At 44.9% G+C, this 23,021-nt stretch overlaps 1 protein-coding gene across 6 annotated transcripts in view; it reads right to left on the bottom strand.

Annotated features, from left to right (window-relative positions):
• ZDHHC14 (zinc finger DHHC-type palmitoyltransferase 14) overlaps positions 1–23,021 on the bottom strand; it is a 289,043-nt gene that overhangs the window by 258,630 nt on the left and 7,392 nt on the right. The gene's annotated exons all lie outside the window — the stretch shown is intronic.

Genomic DNA, 23,021 nt, shown 5'->3' with positions numbered 1-23,021 from the left:
TCAGCCCCATTCCCCTTTCAGCTGCTGTTGTTTTTGTTGTTGTTAGTTGCTCAGTCCAACTAACAGCATCCAACTCTTATTGCAACCTGATGGACTGTAGCTTGCCAGGGGGGTTTATCCGGCAAGAATATTGGAGTGGGTGGCCATTTCCTTCTCCAGGGATCTTCCCGACCCAGGGATGGAACCTCTGTCTCCTGCCTTGGCAGGTGGGTTCTCTACCACTGAGCCACCAGGAAAGCCCATTTCCAGCTGCTGACCTCCTGCTAGTCTTCCCTTTGTGGCCAAGATCTTCCTGACCCAGGGATTGAACCTCTGTCTCCTGCGATGGCAGGTGGGTTCTTTCCCACTGAGCCACCAGGAAAGCCCATTTCCAGCTGCTGACCTCCTGCTAGTCTTCCCTTCGTGGCCAAACTTTTAAAGAGATGGTTGCTCCCTGTCTCCTACTGATTCCTCAGCCCACTCCAGTCTGGACCATCTGTCCATCACAACAGTCTTTGTGAAGGTCACCTCCATGCTACCCAAGGCAGCGATCCTTTTCAGCACGGCATTCAATTCTGCTGACCACCCCCTCTTCAAAACACTCTCCTCCCCCGCTCCTGTCCCACACCAGCCCCTCCTATCCTCCGCCTCCCTCTCTGCCACTTCTCAGTAACTGTGACATCTTCCCCGGCTCGACCTCTCAAATCCCAGGGGGCCTCGCTCTCATTTTAAACTTTCTCCCTAGATACATCACTACCTGCAAGACACAGGTGACTCACAGGTTAGACAAGAGCATCCCAAGCTCAACAAGTCCAAACACTCTCTCTTCATCTCTCCCCCTGCCCCCTCCACCCCTCCCTATGCACCTGATGCTGCAAAGCAGGAAGCTGGGAGTCATTCACAACCCCCACCCCCACATCCAATCTAAGCACAGCCCACCCTCCCTTCTCCAAGGGGTCCTCACCCCTCGCCACCTCCTCTGCCCCACCTGGTCCACGCCCCACCAGGTTATCCTCGACAGCCTTCTAACTCTCTCCCCCGCCCACTCCTGCTCCTCTCAGCAACTCCCACACTCAGACCACAGCCATCATCACAAAGTGCCCCAAAGAGAGCTGCCCCTCCCCAACTTTCCCAGTTAACTCCTCCGGATTCTTCAGACCGCAGCTCCCTGGGGAAGCCTGCCCTGGCCTGGTTCCCTCTCCCTAGCCCCACTTCCCAACAGGTTAGACAGCCCCATGGCACTCTCCTAACACCATATACTTGGCTTTTGTCGGAGTTCATCACGGCTCTAATGTTACATTTTTTCGTGTGTTTTTGTTAATATCTTTGCCCTTTCCACGGCAGCCTTGAGAAGGGAGTGTCATGGACTAAGGAGAGCCTAGCTGCTGTCCTTGGACATCCATCTCTGGGTGTGCATGCTGGGGCCACGACTCCCAGGGACCGCCCCAATCACTGACTGATAGCAGAGGAAATACTAAGACACACCATTTCCTGGGAGACCTGGGACCCCCTGTCTTCTGATTCTGACTCAAAGACTCTCCAGCAGCTTTGCCAAACCTCTCTAGACCACACAGGATGCTCCTACACACGTTTCTCTCCTTGTCGCCTTCACTGGGGTCAGACCTGCAGGTCCAAAGACTCTCCCACACTTCTGGCTTCTTCCCTGTTTCCCGCCCCCGCCCCCCATTAGGGCATTTCTCCTAATACAGTCAGACACTGGTGATCCCTTTGCCTCCACTTCTCCAAGGATGCAGACTAACACAATCCTCGAACTGGAAGCCCCGTGAGTGTAAGAACTTTGCCTGTTTCAGTTGCTAGTTAATTTCCAATGCCTCATGCAATAACTGGAGAAGGAAATGGCAACCCGCACTGGTGTTCTTGCCTTGAGAATCCTATGGACAGAGGAGCCCATGGGGTTGCAAAGAGTCGGACACAACTGAGCAGCTAACACGTGCAATAACACATAATGCATACATAAAACACATATATGTGGGGGCTCCTAGAATCCAAGCATCCAAAGCCACTGGTTGCCTTTATACCCTCGACTTAGTGCCGCATGTATCTACATAAAACCCTGAGTACTTGCGAGGCAGTCACTGAGTCAGGGCAAGTTCCCACATCACCTGCAGTGGAACCCAATCCGTCTGTCTCCTGGCAACGGGAACGGTTCGTGAATCTCTACCAACAGTAGAGAAGCACAGAAAGAAATGCATTGGGAAACCTTCACCATGTCTTCCACGCTCTGGCACTCCTTTGCCTTTCCTGAGAGCAAGGCATACAATGGCATCTAATAGAAAACTTATAGACCAGAGGGAGTGGACTGTCCGTAAGAAGCCACCACTGGCAGAACCCTGAATTCAGGCACCTTTCTGGAGAAAGAAAAGAGATTTGTGGGTAGAGAAGAGTTCTGAGGTTCCACAGAGATGTGCTTTAGCCAGAAAAAAGACATTTTAGAAAATGCGGTGTAGAAGGCGCTCCATCACCCACACTTTCTTCCCACTAAGTATCTGAATGTGAGAAGTTTTTTGGCTGCCTTCTGACTTTAAAGAAATGCTCCAAAAGAGAGACACCTTAAGAAGAATTTTTTTAAAACATCATTCTGAAAGAACATTGTCCATTTCAGGTAATTTTAAAGCTATGAAATAATACCTCTCCCTCCTCAGGCCAAGTGCCTAAGGCAGTGACTTCACACCAGTGAGTACTGGTAACAGTGAATTAGAGAAACTGTAACTGCAAGCCCCCATGTCAATGCTAAAGGAACTCGAACACTCATTGGAAGGACTGATGCTGATGCTGGAGCTCCAAAAGTCTGGCCACCTTATGTGAAGAGCTGACTCATTGGAAAAGACCCTGATGCTGGGAAAGACTGAGGGCAAGGAAGGGCGGTGACGGAGGATGGCATCACCGACTCAATGGACATGAGCGTGAGCAAGCTCCGGGAGACAGTGAAGGACAGGGCAGCCTGGCATGCTGCAGTCCATGGGGTTGCAAGGAGTCAGACACAACTTAGTGACTGAACAATAGCAACAAAGTACCCATGAGACGCAGGTGATGAGATGTGAAGGGGAGGGTGTCCATCCACGCTCTCTCTACACATACATCTTTGGCAGCTTCTCATCTGTATTTTAGAGAGGTGTCTCCGAGGTGTTAGATGTCGTGAGGACAAAGTCCTGACCTGACGGGCAGTTACCTGGCTGCCTCTCCCCTCCCAGTGGGATCCCATAGCCATCACGTCTACAAAGACTTACTGAGTCTCACTCTATCCCAGGCGCCACCCTTGGCATTTAAACGTTTCACAGAAGGGAGTTCTCTTCCTCCCTCATGCACCCTCACCCTTACTTCCAAGACTTTATTCCTGAAGCCTCACTTCAATCTGTCGCTCAGAAGTGTCAGCTAACCTTTTCACTTTGCTGACAATCCCAAACAGCTAACCCGCTGGCACTCTAAAGCCTATAGATCTAGAAGCTATCATATCTGTAAGCTCTGGGGCAAAAAAAAAAAAAAAAAAAATCTCATTTTGGTACCTTTTTTCCAAGACCTTCCTTTCCAAGTCTTTATGCTCACTGCTGCTCTCCTTCAAACTGACTCCTAGAGCTTCATGATTCTGCTTAGATTCCAACCTGTGTTACGAATTGGACTCTTTCCCCTTGCAGGTGATCTTGTTCTTATGACCCTTCATTCTCCAGTTGACCAAAATCACTTAGTTGTATCATCACTTTCACCTGAATTTCGAACCCAATGATCACTTCAAGCTAAGACACTTCCCACTGCAAAGTGTATCCTATCAAGCAGCCATTGACAACACAGTCAACAAACTTCAGCTCCAAGGCTGATCTTCCTGCCCCCGTCACTTTTACCCGAATCCACCCCTAGCCAACAAGGGCACACACACCCAGTGACTGTGGGCCCTCAACCAGCCTTTGCACATCAGAGGCACCTGGAAAGTTCTTAACTTCTTATTTTGAAATAGTTATAGACTCACAAGAAGTTGTAAAAATAGTGCAGAATACTCAACCTCTTCATTTCTCCTCTTCCTCTTCTTGTTCTCCTAAGCTACTTCTCTCAGATCACATTTTCTATGTAAGAAAGTACTCATCACCCCACCTGCCCCGTTAGTGACATCTTACAGGGCTGAAGGAGGGTGGTTGGCACAGCACTGTGAACTGGACTATGAGCTCTACTCAGACTGCACCATTTTTGCATGTACTCGTTTATTTGGTGTGTCTTTGCATATAATTTTATGACATTTATCTCCTGTATAATATACCAAGATACAGAACTGTCCTGGAAACACAAGGAAACCCCTGCTATGGCCTGTCACAGTCACCGCCTCCCACCCCATCCCTAACCCCCAGCCTGCTCACTGCTACAGTGCTGTCATCTCAAGAATATGACGGAAATGGCATCATAAAATATATACAACCTCTTGAGACTTTGGAGATAATTCTTCTACCTACTGATAGCTTTGAATAAATAACATCTCCCGAGTCTTATCGCTGCTCTCACTATATCAACCCAAGCCCTAGGATACTGATTCACTAGGTCCAAGGCAAGAGGCAAAAGATGGCATTTAAAAAGCTTCCCATATACACGCTAAAATTGGAGGAGGAAATGGCAACCCACTCCAGTAGTCTTGCCTGGAGAATTCCATGGACAGAAGAGCCTAGTGGGCCACAGTCCATGCGGTCAGAAAGAGTTGGACACGCCTGACTGACTAACACACATATATAAAATAGACAACTAATAAAGACCTACTGTATGGCACAGGGAACTCCATTCAATACTCTGTAATGATCTACATGGGAAAAGAATCTAAACAAGAGCATATCTATGTATGTGCATGCATCCTAAGTCACTTCAATCGAGTTTGACTCTATGGACTGTAGCCCACCAGGCTCCTCTCTCCTACATATAACTAAATCACTTTGTTGTACACCTGAAACTAACATAACACTGTAAATCAACTATATTCTAATAAAAATTAATTTCTAAAAAAGAACAAACTCTGCTCACATTTCCATGGTCAAAACAAGTCTTAAGTTCTGACTTCGGAGGTGTCACAAAATATAATCCTCTCCCAGGAGGGAAAACAGATTTTTGGTAAAGAAAAATGAAATTCACCAGGATTGCCAAGTCAGAATCTAAGAGAAAATAAACATTTAAGTTTCTCCTGGATAAAGACTATCTTTGAAGAAAGCTGAAAAGGCGTGGTCAAAAATATAAGTGGAAAATACAGAAGAAAAAAAAAAAATTTCCCAGGAATTTTTATCAACCGTGGTTCTATGAGCCACTGGCCTGGACTATTTCTCGTTGCTCATGGTGTTAAAGAAGGAGTCAAGTATCCTGCTAAAGGCAGGTAACACTCCATCCATCGCTTCCTTCACTTGCCACACCACACCGCACTTCCAAGAGAACTAGACTCGTCTGATGGGCTACTTCCCTACTCAACTGTTTCTTCAGGGCCTGTTCTTTGTAAAGTGAAGTGAAAGTCAAAGTGTCTGGCTCTGCGACCTCATGGACTGTTGCCTGCCAGGCTCCTCTGTCCTCGGAATTCTCCAGGCTAGAATGCTGGAGTGGGTTGCCATTTCCTTCTCCAGGGGATCGTCCTGGGTCTCCCACATTGCAGGCAGATTCTTTACCATCTGAGCCACCAGGGAAGCCTTTCTAGAAAACCAGCCAGTTTCTTTCTTGCTTTCTTGTCTAGAAAACCAGCCAGTTTTCCTAGACAAGTATTCCCCACGCCCGAATAACACTAAAATGATGTGGTACACTCTACCCTCAGTGTTTTCCCACCTTCAGTGGGAGGTGATTACACCGTAAGCACAACATATTTCTTGACTGCAGCTTGGCTGACCTTTGGGACCCAGAGGATCCCAAACCAGAAATGAAAACCAGATGCCATCGGGCTGGGCAGGCTCCCAGCCACAAACAGAAGCCGCTGGGGACGTGCTGACAAGCCAGGCCCGCTCCCAGGAGGCACTGGCCACCTCTTAGGACAGCGGCCAGGCGAGGAGGAGAAAACCTGTCCACCAGGAGGCCACCACACCCGTAGAGGCATCAGGAACCACAGAACACTCTCCTAGGATGAGGGTGGCAGTGAAGAGAAAGAAGAAACGCGCAGGCTGAGGGTGATTCATTTGCTTGACCACTTCTGTGGATTCTGGAGTCTCGCCACCAGCCAGAGGCATGGTGTCTTCTGTCACCGGCTGTGTTCTAGCGCTGGGCTATCCACACTGGGAAGAGCAGAGGGCAGCCACAGGGGAGGGTGACCTGGCCCCCAGGAGGCAGCATCTAATCAGAGCTTCCAAAACTAGAAGGCTGAGGAGCTGCGGCATCAAGGCCCCAGAGGGCCCGCCTCCTGTCCCACCCAGTCCGGCCTCAGAAGATACCACCCACTGCCACCCTGTGAATTCAACACAGCCACTTCCCCAGACACAGAGGCAGGAAGAACAGTTTGCCCCTTCTTCCTCAGTCACAGAAGGTCAAGCAGGCTTGCAGAAGCTCAGATCTGACTCATTTCCCAATTGCCTTTGCATGTAGGTAGGACCTGACGACCAGGACGTGGCAGATGGAATGCAAGGGGGGAGGCCACAGTTGGGGGTCCCTCTTGGCCCCTTCTTCTTCTTCTCTTTTCCATCCTGGTGCCTGGAACTCAGATGCAATTGCTGGAGCCCTGGCTGCCATCTTGATCACAGGAACAAAGGTCACATCCCAGGAAATAAGGAAAGGATAAGAGGAAGGAGCCTGGGTCTCTGGAGACCTTGAGGGACAGAGCTGCCTGGCCTGCACTGCTGACCTCTAACATTTTATATGGGAGAAAAATAAACGTTTATCTTGATTAAGTCAGTTACTTGGGGGTGTTTTTTTATTATCCACAACAAGCCTAATCCTAGCTGAAAATGGATGTATAAAACAGACATATCCCCTACATATCAGATCCAGCCAACAAAATGACCCCTTAAAGATTTATCATCATTAATATATCTGGCTCCTTCTTGGGCCCAGTTCTACCTTCGGCCTTTATCATTTCTTGAGGAAAGACTCTCATATTTCCTAGCTGCATGACAACAATACTTACAAGAGCACAGAGCACTCACAGAAAAACAACCTGCTTCCTAATTATTTGATTTCTGAGAAGTAGATGGTGAGTTTACTTAGCCAAGCAATCCATCCAATCAAAGTTTATTTACTTCCAAGTTCACATGCCATCCTAATCAACTCGAAATAAATACAGAACATGGAGCCAGGCAAACAAGAAGTGCTTGTCCCATCAGACTAATTAAATGAACATGTAGGCACCCAGGTCTGCCCTTCTTGAAAGTACACCAATTTTATTATAATCATGTGGCCAAAGCACCCAGAGTTCGTTTTTTTTTTGTTTTTGTTTTTTTGCTTTTACTTTGAGGCTGAGATAGCTTCAGTGTCCTCTCCAGTGAAAAGTGTCTTGGTCTAAGCAGTCTAAAACAATTATTTGGAGAATTTAATTTCATAATGGGAAGAATATTAAGAGTGAGTTTTCCTTCTAAGGGATAGATGGGAAGTTTTCTTGCAGCCAATAAATTTTGGCTGAACAAAGGGAAATCAGGCCAGCAAAACCTTGGGAGAATATGACATGCCTGGGACCTTCACCCAAATGACAACCGTACCATGGGGCGGAGGGTTCCCCATCCGGACGTCATCTCTGCGATGCTGCTTGTACTCGACTTAGCGACTGAGCATGCACACATCCAAATTCCTGGCCCATCATGGGTACCTCTTATATTTATGGAAATATTATTCTATATCCAGGGCATTCGCAATCCAAGGTTTGAAAATGGTGCTGCTTCAATGAAAAGCCAGTGCATACACTATCGGCGGATACCTGGATGTTCGAAAGCAGGACTCTATCTTCCTTTTCCCTGCCTCCCTTTCTGACCTGCAGTTAGGCACAGGCTTTTCTGCACTTCAGGCTGGTAGGTCAGTGAGGACTCAAATGGAAGAAGAGGAAGACTAGGGAAAAAAGAAGGAGGGCTGCCTGTTCAGTTGTACAGCTTGGGCTCTGGACAAAAGCATCACAATTAAGGGGCGCTATTTACACTGTAGACATCACAGAGTTATAGCTTTATTTTCATAATTTTCCAGCATAGACATGTCTTTGTTTTAATAATAAATATTTACATAGTGATAATTTTCTGACAGCTGGAAACAAATCACCTTAAAGGAATGACTTTCTCCAGTTTACACAAAGGTACCATGTAAGTGACGGAGCAATCAGGATGCTGTTTGGGAAACCTCTGGCTTAAACAGATACTCCTCCTGAGTCTAGGACTACGCCCTCTACTAACTCAACAAGCCAAATTCCATCCAATTTCTGGAGCTAAACTGCTCTGAAATCATACTCAACCAAAGGCATATCAATTCAATGTCCTGGTCTAGCAACATCATAAACTCAACATAATCATCATGACCCCATTTACAGCAAAACCTGTGAACCCATCACAGGGTCAGGAAAAGCCAAACAGACACACGGGCCCCTGTGACTCTGGCTGGAATCCTTTCAAGCTACTTCCTCTTCCTTTGTGCTTCTCAGGGCCCCTCCCTCCTGAGTCAAATGACACCATCCCTCACCATCCCCCAAAGTAGCTTCCTATTCAGAGCCCAGGCCTGGTAAGAAAGTGACAAGTGAACACACACTCTGGAGGTGGTGTAATACAAACTTAACTATTACCTCCCCTTGGGAATTAATATTTAAAAGAGTGTTCCCTCAAAAGGACAAGACTTAATTCAACAAATGATGCCAAGGGTGGCATGTTCCAAATAGAAAAGGGAACAAAGAGGAAAAGACTGAGGTCACAGCAGGTGGGCTGGGGAATAATTACCCAGAATTCTCAGTTGATACCCCATTCTGAATTATTACAAAATCATGACAAAATTTCTTTTAACAATGCTTTATTTTTTCAGATCAATCATTATGTCTATAAACACTGAACCACAGCCTCACTTGTAAAGTGAAACCATTGCTAGGCTGTTATGATTAAAAAAAAATTTCTATTTGAGTAAATCGTTGCTTCAAATTCAGTTCCTTACGCAAATATGTAGTGGAGTTATTAAAAACACAACATACTTCTTAAATCATGATACATACACTTGGTCAGGTTTATTGGTCAAATTTCCACACCCCAGATGAGGAAAGAACATTAAAAACCTTTTTTGAACCTACTTAGGTGTTACACAGGATCTTGGAGATACAAAAATGTTCCCAGATGGGTGTCTCTCCTTGTTTCACATTTCTGGAGTCAGACCTTGAGATAAAATGTTCCTGAGCTACTTGGAATATATTTTTTTAATTAACCAGGAAAATAAATGAAACAGAGGAGAGAAAGCTTTGCTGCTCTTCACACACCAAAGTTGAACTTCACCACCTCTGAAGGCATGCGGGGAAGAGTGTACGGCATGGGCTGACTTGGGAGAACTGTTTTTTTCACCCACTGTTTCTAATGTACTTGTGTATATCTTTTTTCCTGAAATGCCAGAAGTGCATAAAGAATTTACTCATGCACTCTTAACACCCAAGGAGAAAAATCTATCAATGGCTAAAGAGCATACGAGGAAGAGGCGAAATATGAACAAGCAAATTAAAAAGTTACCTATTTTCACAATTTTTCTGTAATTCTAAAAGCACACTAAAATTAAAAGTTTATTTTAAAACAAGTCATCTGTGGCAGTGAGTTAAGCACAGTGCTTAAAAGCTCCAGAAATGTTTTCTCCACCATTCACCGCCAGAGGCTATTACTATATCATGTTTAGAAGAAAAAACTGAGGTTTCAGACAGCTGTGGCTTTTTTTTTTTTCTTAATCTTTTGGCAGCACCTGTGGGATCTCAGTTCCACCACCAGGGACTGAACCCTCATCCCCGTGTTGACAGTGCAGAGTCTTAACCACTGAACCACCAGGGAAGTCCCAAACAGCTGCACTTTGGAAGAAATGCAGAAAGAGACCCTCCATAAAGCAGCTCAGAGCATCTACTCATAGTCTGCTTCTGTCAGTAGCAGGATGTCTTCAGAAAGCAAAGAATATTGAATCATTGCTAGACTAAAGCAGATCAGGACACAAACTCCCCGGCCCTATACCTCGGCCCAAAACAGCCATCTGCCACTTTTAGCAAATGCTGTTTTATGGACAACAGATTCCAATGACCGGTGACTGAATCTGTTTTCTCATCTGTAAAACAGGACTGATAACAGCAGCTAGCGTCCAGGTCGTGTGAGGATCAAGCAAGATAAAGCACGAAAGCCCTTCATAGGCACCTGGCACTGACAGGCACTGTCCCCATGCCACGCTGGGTACCAGTCTCGGGCTGTGTGCCTGGGCAGTGCCCCCGCCCCGCACTGGGCACCCATCTGGGCACAGGTTGCCACTGGTCTAGCAGGAGCCCCGGGGCCTGCAGCCTCGCAGTGGGGGAGCTGCCTCCCTTGGCCGCCTCGCCTTCTCCTCGACCCACAGTGAGCATGTGTGTTATGATATCACGTTAGCTAATGAGATCATACTTGCTAAACTAAGCTAAGCTAATGAGCTCTGCTTAGCTAATCAGCTCCTGAGAAAAGAGCTTTCTTTTCTGGTGAATAGGCAGCACCCAAAGCTAATTCCTACGTCGGGAGTTTGAAAGTGGGGATGCGTTCTCAGAGAAATAACGTGATAAACGAAGGCAGGGTTCTCAGGCCAGCCCTTTGGAATGCTTAAGGGAACAATAGTGCAGGAGTTTTGGGTCCTGGGAGCCTTGAGTCCATTGGTCAGGGAAGAAAGAAACAGACTTCTTCACAGGCTGCATGGGCGCCACGTGGCTTTAGTCGTGTCCGACTCTTTGACACCCTGGAGAGTGTAGCCCGCCAGGCTCCTCTGTCCATGGGGATTCTCCAGGCAAGAATAGTGGAGTGGGCTGCCATGCCCTCCTCCAGGGGATCTTCCTTACCCAGGGATCGAACCCACGTTTCCTGAGTCTCCTGCACGGGCAGGTGGGTTCTTTACCACTAGTGCCACCTGGGAAGGCCCCTTCATAGGCTGCTGCTGCTAAGTCGCTTCAGTCGTGTCTGACTCTGTGTGACCCCATAGACATCAGGCCACCAGGCTCCTCTGTCCCTGGGATTCTCCAGGCAAGAATACTGGAGTGGGTTGCCATTTCCTTCACAGGCTGGTAAGGCAGGGATGATCCAGAGAGATGATATGGAGTGGGAGGTGGGAGGGGGGTTCAGGATTGGGAACTCATGTACACCCGTGGCTGATTCATGTCAATGTATGGCAAAACCAATACAGTATTGAAAAGCAAAATAAAGTAAAAATAAAATTTTTTTTTAATGGAAGAAAAAACAAAGGAACACCAATGACTATTTCATTCTAATCCAACTAAATGACCACAAGTTTCACAAAATGTAGTCTTTGGTTCATTACCTAGAAGATTATTTACTTTCATCATAGATGGTGAAACAGCAAAATGGTATTTGCTGGAAGGGACAAGACAAAGAAATTTTGTTAAAAACCCATCTCCCATCCAAGCGTGCTTATTAGGAACTGCATTTGCATTTTCTTGCATGTGCTTAGACTTTAATGAAAGCAGGTGCTCTAAAATAAAGCCAACTCTATGAACTCAGGTGAAGATGAACATAATTTTTTATTGTGAAATGCAACAGATACAGTTCAGAATGCAATAGTATGTACCGGTCTGAGAATGAGGGATGAAATAGTGGCTCACTCATCACTTTTCCCAGTGAAGAAATACAAGCTTAAAGCAAGAAATTTTCAGGACTTCACTGGCGATCCAGTGGTTAAGACTTCACCTTCCAAGGCAGGGAGTGCGGCTTCACACCCCAGTCAGGGAGCTAAGATTCCAACATGCCTCATGGCCAAAAACACCAAAACATAAAACAGAAGCAATATTGTAATAAATTAAATAAAGACTTTTAAAATTTTTTAATTTTCAAAGGGATTTCACCTTGAAGACAAGATCTGTTGACAGTTACAAGGACGAAGAAAAATCACACTTCCTCTCACTACCTCCCTTACCTCAAGAAGGGATGATGGGCAGGGGAGGCCTAGGTCGGCAATCAGAAGACATATATTCTCACCCTGCCTCTGCTGTTAGGCCTCTGTGTTACCTTGAATGAGTCATCTAGTCTACCAGGCCTTAGTTTTCTCATCTGCAAAATGGGGAGATTAAAAAAAAAAAAAAAAACAGTTCTACTATTACAAAATCAGAAGTAAAAGAAAAGGATTCCCAGATGCAGCGAGTAAAATTCTAGAATACAGTTTGCCAAGAGATTGACCAGAGTCAACATGAATCATGGGAAAAGCATTATTTTGAAAAGTACTTATGTTTACATATTTCTGTGCTTCTAAAAATAGTTTTTAGAAGTCCATTACTTGAAACACCAGCGTTTCTGTCTTTGACCTCTACGTCTAAATGCTGGGTCATTGGTGTTCCTGCAATGAATCTTGCAGAAAGGCTTCAGCGTCTGACACATCAATAATGAAGGCGGTTGACGCCAACACTCCACGCCTGGATGGGAACCTGGAAACAGATGTCAGAACCTTGGAAAGGCAGGTTTCAGCTGGCCTGTCCACCCAAGGGCATTATTGTTTTCATGCAGCTCTGGAGGCACTGACTTGGTGCCTGCCTGTGCCTCCCAGCAGTCCAGAGGCACGGGAACAGAGGGACTGCCATCGGGCCAGGTTGAGTGCTCATCCCACTCACGGCCCTCGGAGAGGAAGGGAGCACCTTGCCTGCCAGACATGTGGGAAGAATCACCATCCGGGGCATCGGGAAGGCCTGGGGAGGCACGCGGGCAGGAGTAAGAGCAGGAAAGATGGGTTGCGGGCAGCCTCACCCAGGCAAGGTTGCAAGTGGGAGGAGGTCAAATGGAGAGCACAGCAGGGGGTGAAGACAGGAGGCCTGGGGACAGCATGTGGAGGGTGCTAGGCTATGGGTCATGAAATCTATTCAGTGGGTCAAGAGGCATTTTTAAGTGAAATATCCTAGAATAAAACAATAGGGTAGAATAGAATAAGGCTCCCTGCACATGGTTAGAGAAGGGCAGCTTTGTACAATTTTCATCTCTTTTAGGACTGTGTCCTGGATCTCAGGGATGGAGTGCTGGCTGTAGGTCACTCTCCTAAAGTCTGAAAAAGCCGCAGTTTTGGAATGTCGGGTGCAGAGGGAACACTCAGGCCCCCACCCCCACCCCCGAGGTGGGTGGGCACACGGCGGGGGTCAGCAGAACAGAAGACAAGGAGCTGGGGAGCCCAGGGAGGCTCCGCCCCACCACTCTCCAGGGCGAGGCTCTCTCCAGAAAATCACACAGGTTTCTTAAGTGTCGTTATGTTAATCAGTGTATCAGACCAGACACTTCAAGTAAAGCCATTTTTTTCTCTGGAGCCTGAATTAACCTGTGGATACTGAGAAAGTGAGCAGGCTATTTGTCAAACCTGCACTTATTTTAATCACACAGACACACAGGCAAAGCTTTGCCTCTCTTCCCTGGTGCTGGTCCATGGAGATGCAAACAGCGGCCGTATTGACAATGGAATCACTCTAACTACAAAATGCCTTTCTCTAAACAAATAGAAAAAAAAATGGAAAATAAATAAGAATGGCGATATTTGTTCTAAAGAAGAAATAGTTTCACTGGATACAATGTACTGTGTTCCTATAAAATAATCCACAGTCTTCCTGACTCAGAACAGATAGTACTTCTTCCCAATCTTTTTCTAGAGCATCACTAATTACCCCCATTATCCTGTCTTAGGTAGACCGAGGGGAGGAAAACAATGGAATATTTAAAAATCTTCTTTGGGGGAGACAGGTCTTTAATGCACTGAGAAAGAAATTGAGTTATAAGTTCAGCCTGGTTTCCAGCATCATTATTCTTTTCTACCCCCAAACCCAGGCTGGCCCTTAGACGAAAACCCAGAGGGGTCAGAGCAGAAGCCCCGCCTTTGGGGGCTCTCCCCTCTGCCAAGAGGCTGCGACTCTACTCTGACACCATGTCCAGTCCTAGAAACACATCCCTACCTTGGTCTTGTCTCAAGAACAAGAGCCTCTCCTGGCACTTAGAGCCCCACCTAGCCCCCCAGGCACCAAACTTCTCACTTAACCTCAGCCTTGAGCCTGAGACCCTGCCCTCCCCTGACACACCTCTCTGTCTCCAAACAAGACTGAATCTCTGGGCCACCCTGAGCCTGCCTTCTGCCTGTTGGGCTGCTGTTCCTGCTAAGTCACTTCAATCGTGTCCGACTCTGTGCAACTCCATAGACAGCAGCCTACTAGGCGCCCCTTCCCTGGGATTCTCCAGGCAAGAACACTGGAGTGGGTTGCCATTTCCTTCTCCAATGCATGAAAGTGAAAAGTGAAAGTGAAGTCGCTCAGTCGTCTCCAACTCTTAGCGACCCCATGGACTGCAGCCTACCAGGTTCCTCTGTCCATGGGATTTTCTTTTTCTTTCTTTCTTTCTTTCTTTTTTTTTTTTTTGTCCATGGGATTTTCCAGGCAAGAGTACTGGAGTGGGTTGCCATTGTCTTCTCCACCTGTTAGGCTGGATTCCCTCTTTCTCCCTGCGGCTGGTTTGTCCACAAAGCCTGGGTCATCTCTCCGGGCAGCTGAGCTATCTGCAGGACTCAGTTGTGCCTAACTGTACTGGATGCTGTCATCAGGCAGACAGATAATCGTCCTCCCCTCCCGGTCCCACCCCACCACCTATTCTTTCAGGAGAGAAGTACCCATGCCCCCAGCTGCTGAGGATGTTGGCATCTGCCAGCTTTAAGAGAGTCTATCTCAGGAAGCCACTGGAGGTCATGTCCCCTTCCTGGGGCAGTCAACATCTAACACTGGTTAATTGTTGTTCAGTCACTCAGTCGTGTCCAGCTCTTTGAGACCCCATGGACTGCAGCAGGCCAGGCTTCCCTGTCCTTCACTATCTCCCAGAGTTTGCTCAAACTCATGTCCATTGAGTCGGTGATGCCATCCCACCATCTCATCCTCTGCCGTCCCCTTCTCCTGCCTTCAATGCAGGGGTATAAAAGCCTCTTCCCTCGGCCAGAAAGATGGTCCACAGACAGACTCTGTCTAGCCGGTGCGGCTCCCTTTGCCCCCTTACAGGTGCTGATCCGAGAGTGCTCCCTGCTAAGTGCTCTACAGGCAAATCTGTCTCAGCGTCGGCTTCCCCGGGGACCCTACCTGTGACGTTAACCAGGTGAGTCAACTTCAGTCCATCCCTGAGATACTCTGCCTCATCTCATTTGGAATACCTTGGAATTCTGCAAATAAGGCGTCTACCCATTTTATGATGTCTAATTAACAAGTCCTTCTTTGAGGGTATATAAAAGTCTTCAGCATTTCAAGTCCAGTTTAATATGGAAATGATAAGGGTTGGGGGTGTAGCAGACAGAATAACAGCCACCCAAAGACCTCCATGTCCTAACCTTGGTACTTGCAAATGTGTTACCTAACATTACCAAAGGGACTGCTGCTGTGATTAAAGGCTTCGAGTTGGGGCATTATACTGGGTGTGGGCCCAATCTAATCACATGAGTTCTTCTTTTTACTATTAATTAATTAATTGGCTGTATCAGATCTTTATTGTGGCATGGGGGATCTTTTAGTTGCAGCATGTGAGATCTAGTTACCGGACCAGGGATCAAAGCCAGGTCTGCACTGGGAGTGCGGAGACAGCCACTGGACCACCAGGGAAGTCTCCTCCTAAAAGTGGAGGGCCTTTCCTGGCTGTGGTCAGAGGAAGGTGTGATTACAGAAGGAAAGCAGCCAGAGAGAGAACACTGATGGCTCTACAGGCAGAGAGGGGCTTGCACGTTAGCTCCAGAAGCCGGAAAAGGCGCCAGTGTGGACATCACCCGAGGACTTCCAGAAGAGAATGCCCTGCGGACGCTTAGACTTCAGTCCAGGGGGCCTGTGTTGGACTTCTAACCCACAAAATTGTTGGATAATAAATCTGGGTCATTTTAAGCCACTGAGTGTGTGGTGATTTGCTGCGACAGATAGCAAGAGAAAACTCATACAGGAGAAAGAGAGACTCAGGAGAAAGGAAAAGGCGTCTTCACTTGTTTCCACACTGCAGCTCTCCCCTCGTGTGCTGATTCGGGCTCCCGCTCAGGAACGTTTCATATTTTTCTTGAAAATAACTAGGGTCAACACTGGGTGGCAGGAACAAACCCATACCACAGTCTGAAATCAACAACCTCACACCTTCTTTAGAAAGAAGAATACTATTCTCATGTTCTAGGAGACGACATTAGCCCGAGCCATCAATCCTAACTATCCATAGCCAAGAGGCGGAAGAGTTTAGTTATAAATGAGTGGGACTCTGTTTGGCTGTCACTTCAACTTCTAAATGAAAACAGAATGCAGGGGGTGTGTGTTCAGTCCCTTGGTGGAGGAGGTAAGGTCCTACATGCCTCAAGGTCAAAACACCAGAATATAAACCACAGAAGCAATATTGCGACAAATTCAATAAAAACTTTAAAAATGGCCCACATTTGAAAATATACATATGCAAATATATATAGTGGTAATAGCTTCCTACTTCCATAAAGGCATAATTAATAATTCTAAGTAATAGTTTTTACCATTTTTTTTAATTTTGAGCCAAAGAAGAGGTTCTTTTTACACAATGTTATTCAGTGTTAATCCTGACTAAATAATAATTTTGTGACAGTTATCTTTCAGTATCTATTTATTTTTTAAAAGAAAAGAGCATACCTTTTGAAATATTCTGTGCAAAATATGCTTAAAGCTAATGGAATAGGTGCATAAACATGAACTAGCAGCTCTCCTAAACAGAGTAGAAATCATCATTTGAACGTGTGTGTGGGGACCATTCTGGAGTTTAATTTGCATGGCTCACTATCTTAAAAAGGAGCAGAGAAATTTATATCAAGTTGATAGGTGTGAGATAACCTGAATACAGAATTCTTCTCCCTGGGTAGAAAGACAGACTATATAGAGTTGGAGAATTTAACCTCACTTTGGCTTTTATGTTCAAGTATGCCCTTATCTGCCATCAAGAAGGGATGGATGGGAAATTCATGGCATTAAAACCCCCAAAACAGTACCATTCAAGACAATAAGTGGCATTGATTATATAACCTGAATGATCAGATCACTGGGCTTCCCTGGTGGCTCAGTGGTAAAGAATCCGCCTGCCAATGCGGGAGACGCAGATTCCATCCCTGATCCGGGAAGATGCCACGTGCCAACTGAGCCCTCTTGCCATAACTATTGAGGTTGTGCTCCAGAGTCCAGGAGCTGCAACTGCTGAGCCCACAGCAGCAACTACTGAAGCCTGCACGCCCTAGACACGCCTGTGCTTCACAATAAGAGAACCTCTGCGATGAAGCCCACGCCCCTCAGTTAGAGAAAAGCCCATGCAGCCCGCAGACCCAGCCCAGCCAAAGTAAATTTAAAAAGTTAAAAAAGAAAAAAAAAGGAGAGAGAGAAAAAAAATAGTCAAATGCTCTTATACCACTGAGAGAAAAGGAAAAAGAAAAACTGACCAGGCCGGGGGAGGGGGGCATGGGGAGGAAGGACGCTGGATTTTGTCAAGGAAGCAGCCAGGAACACACACTGTTGGGGACCCAACCTCTTTCTGCTGTCTGTACAAGGAGACACAGTAATTTTCCATCACAGTAAGTGGGACTAACGCCTCTCACAGACTCCAGTGTTTTGTGTTAAAATAAGCTATTCCTCTGTTTTCATCAGAAGCACCTGAAAGCTACCAAAAGAGAGCAGACTCTAAAGCTTAAGCTCTTTCCCAAATAAGTGGGACGGCCAGCCACTCCCCCACTGATAAGACTATCTCCAGGCAGACCACATACAGCCCCTGAGACCGTTGGCTACACCCTCCTCTATCAGCCACCCTGCCCAGCCTGGTCACCTTCTGGTGGTTCTCAGAAGAAAGACCAGGCAGTTGGCCTCTGAAGTCGGAAGTTCTGAAAGCCCAGTTTGAAGATGTATGGAAATTCACATTTCTTAATAGTTGGTTCTGTTCAAATATGTTTAAAATGTTCTAAAAGAAAACAGTCTCCCTTGAAGGCAGTTCTACTTCCAAACTCTCTAGGGGCCATGGGGAAGTCCATTCGAATGGCAGGACAGCTCTCAGAGGAAGGGTCAAGGAGGAAGGGATCAAAACAAGCCTAAATGAAGCATAGGACAACCTCTAGCGACTGGAGAAATGCAGTCCAGAGAAAAGGAGACACAGACACACACGGACACACACACACACACACACACACACACACGGATGCACGCGCGCGCGCACACACACACACACAGCTGTCACGTTTCCCTTCATTCTGGGCCGATCACGAAAGGGGAAGAGATTTTTCTCTCTCAAGTAGAGCAGGGAGACCAAAGAGTCTATAAGAGCAGGGAGGGCTGGCAGATTCAGTCAGAAATCCTTCTATCAGGACTGTCAAAGAAAAGCAGCTACATGAGAAGAGGTCAATAACAGAATCTTAACTACAGGTCCTCTGAGGGGCTGTGTCTAAGTCAGGCATGAGATCAGGGAAGAGCTTCCAAACCTAGAGTGCTGTCAATGAGGGGGGAAAAGCTAAAGCTTTCTCTTAAAATCTATTAAAAACTAGCATCAAACTATGACGATGAAGATAAAATCTGTGATAAAGTACCTCACTCATCATATACGTGTAGACTCAATTGTATCTGACTCTTTGCAACCCCATGGACTGCAGTGCACCAGGCTCTTCTGTCCATGGAATTTTCCAGGCAAAAATACTGGGTAGCCATTTCCTACACTAGGGGATCTTCCCAGCCCAGGGATTGAACCCACCTCTTTTGTGTCTCCTGCATTGGCAGGCAGATTCTTCACCACTGCACTACTTAGGTCAAATAGTAAGGATGTATATTTCTTTAAACCTTGCTCTTAATTGTATACAACTTCAATGGTGATGATTTGTTACTTTTATAAATATATTAATATCATCATGCAGAAGCATAACAGAATGCATCCCATGCTAAACTCTCTGTTACCCAGACCTAAGCATTTGGGTCTAGATATCACAGGCAGTGCCAGGACACCCTTCAGAAGAAATCAAAGCCTATGCGGAGGCAGTCTTGCATATTCTGTAAAGTGAAAGTAAATGCCAAGAACCAGTGAGAAGTCAAAGAAATATTAGAAAGAGTATGATGAATAAATTGAGCATATGTATATAAACCAAATATTTAAGCAATAAAAACTAATTACATAGATGTACAACAACATAAATGAATCTGAGAAACACAACATTAAGTTAAAAAAAAATCACAAGTTGAAAGTTATAAGAGCAATCACTCCCACTCTGTCAATGAGAGTAAGCCAGATTAGCTACAAAAGCACAGTTTTTAAAATATATCAGGGAGCTGAGGATGCAAAGAAGTATAAACGTGTCAAGCCCATCCCCAGAGAAAAAAAAGGCCAAGAGTAGCTTTCATTCCTACCAAAATGGCAGGGAGAACAGGAATCTACCATGAACAGGATTTAAGGAAAAACTAGCAAAATTTTAACCAGGCTAATGGCCACATGTGGACTGCTATATGGATTCGAATTCCCCGGAGACTCAGCCACAGAGTAGATCTGTACCACCAGCCAACTCTTCCCTGTGGATCGTCACCAAATACAGGCAAGAATACACCAAAAGCTTGGGATGGGGCAGGACACTTAAGAAAGACCTGCCCTGACACTTCTGGGACCTTTCCCAAGGATAGGGCAGGGGTCACAGCATAGAAAAATGAGAATTTCTCTCAGGCACTTCAAGCCTTTACGCAGGGCACTGCAGCAGCCATCCAAAAGCTGAGAGCAAACAGCTGGGCAGAAAGAGATGTCCTAGGTATAGATGCAGGGACAAGACTGCAAAGAAAGCTCTCCAGTATCCCCAAAAGCTGGCATTTTGCCTGAAAAGCAAATCTCCCACAGCTCAGTAAGCTGGTGCTGAGCTGTGGAGCATTAAGAGTTTTTATCAGGATTCAGATCCCAGTCCCTGCTAAAGGGAAAGTTCTCATTCTTCCCTCAAAATATCTGAAGTCAGTGATTAAATGAATGTAACTAAAGCTTCACCAAAGGTCACACCCATTTCAATTACAAATGAGATTGACTCAGCCCACACACTACTGGCCTGAAAGAAGTCCATGCCCTTTTAAGTTACTGAAGCCTCTGCAATTCTTTTACACACAATATCTAGCTTGCAATCAAAAATTATGAGGAACACAAAGAAGGTAGAAACTGTAAGCCCCAGTCAAGAGAAGAAATAGCCAAAAGAAGTGGGTCCAGAGATGATATACTGCCATCGTAAGGCAAGGACTCTGAAATAACTACCAAAAAAGAATGTGTTAAAGGATCCAATAAAAATTATGGACACAAACAGAAATTTTCAGCAGAAGAATGGAGACTATTTTTCTTAACTCATGTTTAAAAACTAGTTTTTCAAACACAGGAATGCTCAGAACAAAAAGTAAGGTATCAAAGAGGGCTCGTCATAGATAGGACACAGCAGAGAAAAAGATCAGTAAACTTGCAGACAGACCAGCAGGAATTATTTAAACTGAAACACAAAGAGAAAAAAAAAGTGAAACAATTTTAAAAATCCAAGATGTATGGGACTATATTCCTTCATCCCGGGACCATGTCTGCAAGATGAGGAGAGGGGGTTGCGGCTGCGCCACCGTGTTAGACATTACTGACACTATATAATATGGTATCATGCATAAATTAATGAAGTTCCAGGCAAGGAAAGAGAATAGGACAAAAGATTTTTGAAGAAACAATGGATGGAAAGTTACCAAAACTTCAAGATATCAATCTACAGATCCAAGAAGCTTTAGTAAATCTAAAGCAGGATCCCTATAAGAAAAATTACACCTCAGTATGTCTTCATTCAAGTGTTGAAAAAAAAAAAAAAAGAAAGTCAGCTGGAAAAAAAAAAATCACCCATTACATACAGGGGGAAATAGAAAATGTAAGAACTAACTTATCTTAGAAATTCAAGAGGCCAGAAGACAATGGGCCAACATCTTCAAAGTTCTGGCAGGATAAAAAGAAACTGTCAAACTAGAATTCTCTATCCAGTGAAAATATCCTTTAAAAATGAAGGCAGAAACAAATACTGTCAAAACAAAAACTAAGAACTTGTCACCAGCAGACCTGCATACGAGAAATGCTAAAAAGTACTTTGGCCAAGAGAAATAATGCATATTAAAGAAATAAATAGTACTATAAATGGTAAATATATGAGAATAAATACAAAATTCTATTTTAAATTATTGCTTTTTCATATATGTACAAGTGTATGTGTCTTTTAGATTTTATATATGTGTACAGGTTTTGTTTTAAAGTATATTCATTTTATATATATATATACATAGTTACATTTGTTTCCTTTAAATACTACTGACCACTTTTAAATAATAACATTACTGGATTTGTATCATACACAGATATAAACTATATGAGAATAAGAGTCAAAGGGTAAAAGAAGTGGGACTATAATATTATAAGTTTCTCATATTAGTTTTGAAGTTCAACATTACTATTTGGAAGCAGACTATTAAAGAGTAAAGATGCATATTCTAATTTCTCAAACAACTACTTAAAAAAAAAAAACAAGGAAATATAGCCCACATTTTTTAAAGGAAATAAATTAGAATGCTAAAAATAGGCAATTCATCTAAAAGGAGGCAAGAAGGAAGAAAAGAGAAAAAAACAGATAAATAGAAAACAAATACCATGATGATAAACTTTAACCCACTGGTCCTAGGATAGAGGCAAAATTTGAATGTGGACTATCGTACCCATGTTAAATTTCCTGAAACGGATACTAATACTGTGTGTGTATAACAGAATAACCTTTCTTGTAAGAACTACATGCAGAAAAATATGGATATAAAGAGCATGACATCTGAAACTTACTCTTCAACAGGTCAGAAAAGGGAAGGAGAGAGGAGGGAGGGAGAGCTTTTCTAAATAAAAGATTTTCATTACTTTTTTATATATAAGAAAATTTTATTTATATGTATTTTTTAAATGTTTATATTTATTTATTTGGCTGTGCCAGGTCTTAGTTGCAGCATTCAGGATCTTTAGTTGTAGCATGCTAACTCTAAGTTGCAACATGCGAATCTAGTTCCCTGATCAGGGATTGAACCTGGGCCCCCTGCACTGGGACCATGGCGCCTTAGCCACCAGACCACCAGGGGAGTCCCTTCACATTTTTATATAGAAAAATAAGCCAAACTAAAAGCAGGCCAGGAGCCACAGTCAGAACTGGACATGGAACAACAGGCTGGTTCCAGATAGGAAAAGGAGTACGTCAAGGCTGTATATTGTCACCCTGCTTATTTAACTTATATGTAGAGTACATCACACAAGCTGGAATCAAGATTGCCGGAAGAAATATCAATAACCTCATATATGCAGATGACACCACCCTTATGGCAGAAAGCGAAGAGGAACTAAAAAGCCTCTTGATGAAAGTGAAAGTGGAGAGTGAAAAAGTTGGCTTAAAGCTCAACATTCAGAAAACAAAGATCATGGCATCTGGTCCCATCACTTCATGGGAAATAGATGGGGAAACAGTGGAAACAGTGTCAGACTTTATATTGGGGGACTCCAAAATCACTGCAGATGGTGACTGCAGCCATGAAATTAAAAGACTTACTCCTTGGAAGGAAAGTTATAATCAACCTAGACAGCATATTCAAAAGCAAAGACAATACTCTGCCAGCAAAGGTCCGTCTAGTCAAGGCTATGGTTTTCCAGTGGTCATGTATGGATGTGAGAGTTGGACTGTGAAGAAAGCTGAGGGCCGAAGAATTGATGCTTTTCAACTGTGGTGTTGGAGAAGACTCTTGAGAGTCTCTTGGACTGCAAGGAGATCCAACCAGTCCATTCTGAAGGAGATCAGTCCTGGGTGTTCTTTGGAAGGACTGATGCTAAAGCTGAAACTCCAGTACTTTGGCCACCTGATGCAAAGAGGTGACTCCTTGGAAAAGACCCTGATTCTAGGAGGGATTG

Source organism: Ovis aries, chromosome 8 (assembly GCF_016772045.2).
Source record: "Ovis aries strain OAR_USU_Benz2616 breed Rambouillet chromosome 8, ARS-UI_Ramb_v3.0, whole genome shotgun sequence".
NCBI lineage: Eukaryota > Metazoa > Chordata > Mammalia > Artiodactyla > Bovidae > Ovis > Ovis aries.
This window is presented reverse-complemented; position numbering and strand designations above follow the sequence as displayed.